Source organism: Choloepus didactylus, chromosome 4 (assembly GCF_015220235.1).
Source record: "Choloepus didactylus isolate mChoDid1 chromosome 4, mChoDid1.pri, whole genome shotgun sequence".
Lineage (NCBI taxonomy): Eukaryota > Metazoa > Chordata > Mammalia > Pilosa > Megalonychidae > Choloepus > Choloepus didactylus.
Window position 1 is genome coordinate 102,048,079 of NC_051310.1, and position 9,308 is coordinate 102,057,386.

Sequence of the window (9,308 nt, forward strand, 5' to 3'; positions counted from 1 at the left end):
GTCACAACAATAATGCTAAGTTTTTTCTTTGATTTTTCTAGTGAGAGAAGCATGGGACTCCTTGTATTTGTTATATCACCTTGCATGTTTAGTGATATTCCAGCCGACTATCATTCACCTAAAACACTTATTGCTAATTACAGTGCACACAGGGAATCAAAGGGTAAAAATGTGTTCTCAATACCCACAGTAATCCTCTCCTTCACAACTGTTGCAGACCCCTTTCTCTCCCTCCCTCATCCCTCACCCCAGGGCCAGGCCCTTGGTGAAGTGACCCCTAAACTCCTGAGTCCAGATAAACATCCTCTTCCTGGGTCATCTCATCATGGTGTTTTCAGAGGCTGACTCTTCCCACACAGCACAACTGGCTTCTCACTACATAGCAATGTTGTCTTGCTGGCTCTGCATATGTGCAGGGAGAATTTCTATCACATGACCCATTCACTTCTTGGTCAGTGCCCTATCAGAGAATATTTCTTTTCCAATTATCCTGATAGTAAAGAATTTTAATAATCAAATGTTAGAGCAGATACAAGCCCACAGAAATAACTGCTTTCCAACAAAATTCTTAAAATCCATTTTAGAACCTACAGAATGATTGAATAGCATTCCTCCAAAACACAATGCAGATTTAACAAGAAGACAATGACACTTTAGGTAACAAGAACGTAACACAAGAGAACAAAGCCACAACACAACAGCAAATCTCTACCATTGACCAGAGCACATCACTCACTCTTCTATGCTCTATTTCATTTTGAGTTCATGTGGGGAAAAAATTTGTTGACTATCACACATCACTGAAAGATACAAAATGTACATACAACATAATACCATTTATAATACATAATGTTTTTGAGATCACATAAGAATATATATTCACCAAACTCCTAGGGCATTTTCTCTAGAGAAGGAAGGATGGGAATGGCAACAGAAAGTGAGAAAAAGAGAATTTCCACTGTTCCTAAATTATTTTATTCTTTAGCAAGTATGACAAATGCTAGCATTCAATTCATTTTTTGTGGTGAGATCATAGGTGTTTATTTTACTAAATTTTTAGGTATTTTCATAATAAAAAATTTTAAAGCAAAATAAAAATAAACCCTGGTTGCATTTTAGCTTGGAGGTAAAGCAGATTTATTAACAAAGGAAATATGAGTTAGAACCTTCTCTCCTGGAGTACATAGGGTAATATCTGACCAAATTACCTTTTTGAATTATACAGTTGTAAGAATAGTTGAAGTGATACTGTAATTGCAGTGTGATTTGGGCAGTACATTTGCCTCAAAGAGCTTCCATTTCCTTTTTTATAAAGCAAGGGTGGTGCACTAAAATATCTTAAATAACCTCTTCAACTTTAGAAGTCTGTAATTTTTTTTTCCCCATAGGAGGTAAGTGTATCTTTGCACATGTTAGTATTAAGCATTCTCAGATGTTTAGAAAATAGACAGACATAGATACACAGATGGATAGACAGATGGACAGATAGAATAAGGTAAATGTGGCAAAATGTTAACTAACTGGAATATGGTAAATACTCAAAAGTTAATTACGATTATTTTAAATTTATTTTTTTCTGGGCAAACTACACCTAGACTTCTCTCCATAAGGACAGTTTTCCTTAATGATAGCTTAAACATAAAAATTCTGTCAGAAAGGAACTGCACAATTAGAAATTTGATTCTAACCCTTCTTCAAAGGTGATAGCAGATTTTGGACTTTGAAGGCACCCAGCTTGGAAAAGACCAAAATAATTTAAGTAAGAAGTAAGTGCAGATGCTCTTCTTTAATTCATTATACCCTGTGGATGTGAATTACACAACTTCTGAACGGAGCTAGGTGGGAGAATCAATAGAGTTGTTTCGTGAAGTCAAATTCTAATCTAATCTGTTCCTTGATAACATTATAACCCTGAAAACAAATTTGGTGATAATGAAAAAGGTTGAAATTAGATATTAGAAAAATACTATCCTACTATCTATAGATTTCAATGGAATTGGGAGTTTGATAAGGAGTGTTAAAAGTATCAGTAGAGGACTTCTAGGAAGATGGTGGAGTGGGTGAGGCAGAGAGGGTTTCTCCTCTGTGAAGGAAACTAGAGAGGGGCTGGAGGACACCCAGGACCACGGTTTTGGGGTGTGAGCAGCCACAGAGGGACTCTTATAGCACGTGGTGGGGACATGTGTGGAAAGGCATAGAGACTGTCTTGAGGGACAGGGTGAGTTTGTTTGGCTGGGATTGCCTCCCGGGGCTCCAGAAGGCCGCTGGGCAAGGGAGTGAGCAGTGACTCTCCACTCCCATGCACCCACCTTAACAATTAACTGGGAAGATAATCCTCTACAGCTACACAGCCAGGAGTTCCCGTGAGGGAACCCTGGAGGCACTGACCGTATTTACTCTCTGACCATGGAAATCTGGGGGGTGCACGGGCAAGAAGCAGGGATAGGCGAGTGCACCACACAGAAGCACCAGGAGCCCCTCCGACACCCCAGAGGCTTGTGCATGTACGGCACGCAGGGAGCAAGGCACGTCTGAGCTGGAGAGTAGCCTTGGGTGGATTCCCCGCACAGGGCCCACATCGCACCCCTAGGGCAGGCAGTTGTGTCCCCTTTTCCCATAATGTCAACACCCCTTTTTAACATGAACAAGTTAAGGTGGTCACTGCCCAGACATCCCTGAAGATCAGGAAAGAGATTAAACTAAAGGAAGGGGTAGCAACAGACAAGAGACAATTTAACAAAGGATTATGAATACTGAATCTCTATATAATTTTCCTTTTCTTAGTTGCTAGGGTATTAGAATAGCTAGAAGGGAAGAACTGAAAGGGTGAACTGTAACCCATAATCTTCTTTGAAATTTGCTCTATGGCTACTTGTTAAATTGTAATTTGAAAGTTATCACCTTTTTGTATATATGTTATATTTCACAAAAAGGAAATAACTGAAACTATGGTACTGTAACCCATAAGATTCTTGGAAATTATTATTGCCTTTCTGCATATATTTCACAATAAGGAAATAAGAAACTGTGGAACTGTAACCCATAACATTCTTTGAAATTTTCTACTTGTTAAATTGCACTTAGAAAGTTATCACTTTTATGTAAACATGTTATATTTGTCAGAATTCAAGGCAGGTGTAGGGGAAAGGGTTGCAGCTTAGTGAGCTCACAAGCATCTAGCATTCCAAACTGTGGGCTGGGGTGCAAAAAGCAGCCTACAGTCCTGCTTCTTTGAAAACAAAGAACTACAGGTTATCATTATTATTATTAGTGTGATATTGCAAAATATTTAATTAATATATTTTTAATATATAATTAATTTATATATAAATCAATTAATATATTTTAATTAAATATTTAATTAAAAATATTTAATATTTAATTAGTTATAAATTAATATCACACTAATTATAAAATATTATAATTAGTGTGATATTGCAATATAAATATCATTGATCTGGATGCAAACAGTAGCGTTCTTTGTGTTCCGTGTGTCTGTCATTATTTCAGAAATTTATTTTCCAATTATTATATGAGGTTAATCTGTTTTGTAATAGAATTAAGTTTAAGACTTACCTGGAATCCAGCCTTTTCTTGATGATTGTTACTATGCTTCTAGCAAATTGTTAAAAGCACCCAATGGATATATTATTAAATGTAGTATTTTTCCCACACACAAAAAATTATCAGTAAAATTTTTGTCAATGTTGTTTGGTTTTGGTTCTGTAATGAAACTTTGGTTATATCAGATTATAGAAGGAGATATAATTAAAAGGTAAAGAAAACTTAGATCATTAACAGAGAAGACAGGGAAATTTGATGGCTTTCTATGTATTATGTGAATATTTAATTGCTGCTGTTTAAAAAGATACTTTCTTCAACTGTTTTTTTTTTTTAATATTTAAGGACTAAAAAAATTTACTGGATATTTTTAAAAGGCTGAATGATGCTACATGTCTGACAGCGACAAGAAAGTAGAAAAGTTCTAATTATGCCATAAGTAGAGGTTTAACCCATAATCGGAGAATTAAAAAAACAAATCAATGTTAACAAGGTATTTATAGCAAAGCTAATACAGAGAAGAATAATTAGAACATTTACTCTTTGATGTACTATTTATTCCAGGATTATACTTATCATCTTAAATAATTTCTTTGAACTAGGTTCTGTAATCCTTGGAATCATGAGGACCAGTACATGATACTGTATTTGGTTGATTTTTCATGTCTTCTGCATTTCAAAACAAGGACCTAGTTTTAGTCAACTGCATCCACTCACCCACCATCAAGACAAAAAGACTCAGGTAACAAGTTGTCATCCCTCAAAATCAAATAAATATACTTCCAATGAACAAAAATGTTCTAATTGTTCATTGGGATGCCATAAAAATTCTAAAACATTTGATTTTCACAAAACATGCATTGAAATAAGTTTGACCTCAGATCAAACAGATGTAAAGAAGACAGAAAAATAATTTTGCCTTTATATAATAGCTTTCCATACTACTTAAAATTTAATAGTCCTTAAATTTCAAAAGAAAAAAATATATAATTGCTTTCCATACTACTTGAAATTTAATAGTCCTTAAATTTCAAAAGAAAAAAACATATTTCTTAAATTTCTCTCTCCTTTTCTATTCTGTATCCTTGTGCCTTTTATTACTCTCTATCCAGCAAGACGATTTTTAAAAAGGTAGAGAGAAAGAGAGGCAAAGGAGAAAATAAAGATTAGATGAAAAAAAGATATCACATACAATGGGATAAAGCTCAAGAGATGAAATGTCCAGTAAGAAAACTGAAAAACAACATGAAACAAAGTTCAGAAAATAAGACCGAAAAAGAAAAAAAAACTTCACACATATGATAGGATACTACAACTTATGCTATCTTGGCTACTTCTATGAAAGGAAAACATATTTGGTGAAGGATGGTAGCATAAACAAAATAGTACTATGCCATATTCTTACTCAAATAAGCTCATCTGTTTTTAGGTTAAAAAGTTTGTAAGTGGGAAACAAACAACAGTTCTCCTGACCAACATTAGGGTCCAACATTAATGACGAAAATAAAAGCCTGGCTATGCTAAATAAGTTACAAAATTATCAGCCTTATGTATACTTTGGCGTTTGTAAGGTAAACATTTACATGTAAAAATAATCCCCCCAAGTCATCTAAAGTTCTTGGTGGAAAAGTAACATGATAGGAGAATTATGATTACCGTTTAAATTTGAAGAACTTGATCCATTCTGGTGAGAAAGGTGGTTTTAGCAGCCAGCAATACATTTCTTTAAAATTTCAAAGTACTTTGGGTTCTGCCACAAATAATTTCTTTTCTTTCTTGCCTCTCATTCTTTAATTTATTTTCTTTTCTGCAGATTGGCCAATGTTTACTGTAAGAAAGAAAAAAAAAACAGCTAAAGTGGAAAGTAACTAGTTTCAAATACACTGAATATTTTTCTTTGCTTTTGGATATTCCTAGTCTTACAACCTCACTCAATAGTTACACTTAAGTCTAATTCATTTCAAGAAGTAACTCCCTTAGCTAGGTGGAAATATGGCAAAAAACCTCATACACTTGAGAACTCCCCATGTCATATCTGAGAACCAAGTAACTTAGAAGAATCAAATTGCACTGAAGCACTTGCAACTTTCTAAAATTTCATTTGATTGTCTTTGTAGACTTTTTTTTCCTCTGCTAGAGTACTGAATTGAACGAGAAATCACTGAACCCTATTTCTTCACTCATAAAAATACAGTTCTAAAAGTCATAATGTCCAACTTTGGTACAGCCACTGTGTAAGAAAGTAAATATCCTCAAATGCTAAAATTCTCTAGTTAATTTGCATTTTACTTTAGGCTCAGGTATAAAACATATTTATAATGTGGTTTAAAATATATCACCCAAAATTAAACTAATAAATGCCTATCTCTTTCTGACTCTTGGGTACCCCCTTATATATAAGTTCAAAACTGGTCATAATTCTATTGTTTTCATTATAAAATCAAAGAAAGGAAAATATTTGAAAGAATCAAGTAGAATGTGAAAGATAAATGTGATTCTTTTTGAGTAACTCCTGAAGGTGCTTACATATTATAGAATCAAACCTTTCAACAAATTTAAGACTACAGAAAAGCATTATAAAAGGTCGTTTTAATATTGTACCATTAAACAACCCCTAACTCAAACACTACCAGATTATGCATAATGAAAACTCCCAATGTTCTAACAGTGCGTTGAACTACATATTCATTACCTCATGTGGTACACAACAATGTTGAGAAGCATGTAGAAGAAATATTACCAAGAATACATAGACATCACCAATACATAGATGAAGAAATGGTAATGCCCAAGATCATATGTACACTCATTTCAAAAAGAGTCCTTAGAGAATAAAGATGCAATTTGTGCTAAATTTTAAAATTTGATTATGAAAAAAATATTAAACATATGAGTATACCAATATTGGCAACCTAGAAAAGAACATAGAGAAGTACAGTGATTTCCTAAGGGTAGGTTTTAAGCTACTGGCAAAACCAAAATAAGAACCCAGGTCTCCTAGTATTTTATTATCCTCTTATAATCCCACCTACAGTCCCTTTCTCTAAGATCTACAAATCAACTTTTCTGAATACTTTATTCTTAGACTTGTTGCTGTCCCATCATAGTATAGCTGTTGAATACTTACCCAACAGTATAAGAGGTGAGGAGACAAAGACTGTATTTAGTTAAATCTTCACATTTTTAGGGCATGATTTGTAGACATTATATGGAGTCTTGTATTTCTACCTAACTCTGAAAACTCTGACTTTAACTTGGAGAGTTTAGTCCATGTATGTTTAATATAATTATTGAAATGATTAGAGTCATACTATCATTTTGCCATGTGTTCTCTATTTTATTGTTTTCTGCAGCTTTTTATTTTGTTCCTGTTCTACCTTATCCTGCCTTAATTTTAGTTAATCAAATACTTTTTAATGTTTTATTTTAATTGCTCTATACTTCTTTGTATGGGGGGAAAGGAATCATCACTATAAGGATTACAATACTCATGCATAATTTATCACAGACTACTTAAAGTTAATATTGAACATTAACAATAGAATTGCAACAGCATAATTCCATTTTTGCAAATGTCCTTTTCACTAATGTTGCCATATAGTATACATACATTAAAACCCTCCATAGCAAAATGATAACACTTTTGCTTGAAAAAATCAGATATTTTTAAAGAAAGTAACAGAGGGAGAAAAAAAAATTTCTATTTACCACTTGTGGTTGTTTTAATTTCTTCCTGTAGAGAACCAACTTTCCATCTGATATTACTGCCCTTTAGCTTAAAAACTCTCCTTTAGCATTTCTCATACTGCAGGCCTGATGACAATGAATTATCTAAGTTTTCTGTTTATCTGAAATTGTCTTATTTTACCTTGATTTTTGAATATTTTCATATCTCATTCCATTGTCTCTTGACTTCCAGTATTCTGTTGATAATTTATCTGTCATTAATATTATTGTTAATTTATACATAATATTTCTTTTATTTTCTAGCTGTTTTCAAGACTTTCTCTTATCTTTCATTTTCAGTAGTAAGACTATTATGTAATCTAGATATGGTATTCTTTTATTTATTTTACTTACGGTTCACTGTGCTGTTTTGGTTCTGTAAGTTACTTCATCAAATGTGCTAAATTTTCAGCCATTATTTCTTCAAAATTTCTGCCCAGCTCTCTCTCATGTCCATCTGTGACTCCAATACATATAAGTTTTATTGCTTGCTATCCCACAGGTCACTGAGGATCTATCTATAAATATTTTTTAATTCATCTTTTTTCTCTTTGTTCTTCAAGCAGGATAATTTCCATTGATCTTTCATCAAGTTCACTCACCTTTTCTTTTGCCATCTCCTATCTGCTGTTAAGTCCATCTAATGAATTTTTCATTTCAGGGATTTCACTTTGCAGTTCTACAGTTTCCATTTGGTTCTTTTTAAAAATAGTTCCTATATCTCTTCTGATATATCCTATATTTTGACTAAATATGACCTACTTTTCCTTTATGTTCTTGACTATATTTATAATTGCTGATCTACAATTCTTATCTGTAATTCCAACACCTGGATCAACTCTTTTTTTCTCTTAAAGATGGGTAATCTATACCTGTTTCTTCACATGCTTAATTTTTTATTATATACTAGACAATACGGATGATATGCTATAGAAACTTTGGTTTTTGTTATCTTCCATTGAAGAGTGTTGATTTTTCTTCTAATAAGTAGCGACAACACCGATTATCATCTTAAACTTGTGGAGACTTAGTTTTACACTTTCTTAGGGAGGGTAGGTTTATGTTTTGCCCTTAGTGCTAGAACAAATCTCTTAGACTTTACTTCTAAGGCAGGACCTACTGAAATTTTAATATAAATCCTGATGTGTTTTTCTAAAAAAAACTCTCTACTTTGGTATACTCTAAAGTTGACCAGAAATATCTGCTCAATAAGTTACCCAGCTTTTGCTTTCTACTGGCTCTATGGAGTCTACCTATACAAGTGAATTTAAGGTCAGCAAAGGATTTGACAGGGATATTTTTATGCATGTTTTGAGGCCGTCCCCTCTTTGCCTCCTTTCTTTCTGGGATTCCACCATCAAAATGGAGAACTGGAAAATCACGGATGGGACTGTGGATTTGACTGCAGTAACATATCAATGCTGAATTTCTGATTTTGATGACCATATCCTGGTTTTGTAGGAGAATATCTTTGTTTGTAGGAAATATACTCTAGAGTAAGCACAAGTGCTTATTTTCAAATGGTTCAGGAAAAAAACTACCTGTACTATTCTTGGAACCTCTTTACCAGTTTGAAATTGGTACAAAATAAGACAAAAAAAAAATTAAACTTATCAGTAGCCCTGATCACCTCTTGCTTCCACCAATGAGGGGGAAAGTAACCATTCTGAGATGTGTCCAGAGTGTTCTGTCCCTAAAAAAGGCCTGTTCTCAAAGAAAACTATTTCACTTGAACCTAACTAATACAGGGAAAGGGAAATATCCAACTCCAATCCCCTCTAGCTTTCCTGCATCACCTAAGGAGGTAGGGGAGAAGGGATAAGCTGAGAAACACCTATAAAAGTCCCAGTCCAGGAGAAGAGACTCACTAAAAGACTGATAAAAATCATAAGATTACAGAATGCTTATCCTCTTCCCAGATCTTACTACCACATCAATCGGGCTCCTATATAATAACCAAAAAAAATGCAAAGTTCAGAATTTATTTAATAAGGGTCTAGGGAAACCTGAAGACAACAGGG

General features: G+C 33.7%; 1 protein-coding gene across 2 annotated transcripts in view; it reads right to left on the reverse strand.

The window, feature by feature from the left end:
- Positions 1–5,350, reverse strand: part of PEAK1 (pseudopodium enriched atypical kinase 1) — a 133,442-nt gene extending 128,092 nt beyond the window's left edge. Inside the window, exon 1 of one of the 2 annotated variants that reach the window (XM_037833332.1) lies at positions 5,218–5,350. The gene's annotated coding sequence lies outside the window, so the exon portion shown is untranslated. The remainder of the gene's footprint in view (positions 1–5,217) is intronic. The other variant, XM_037833333.1, reaches the window with a different exon arrangement.
- Between the last annotated feature and the right edge of the window lie 3,958 nt (positions 5,351–9,308).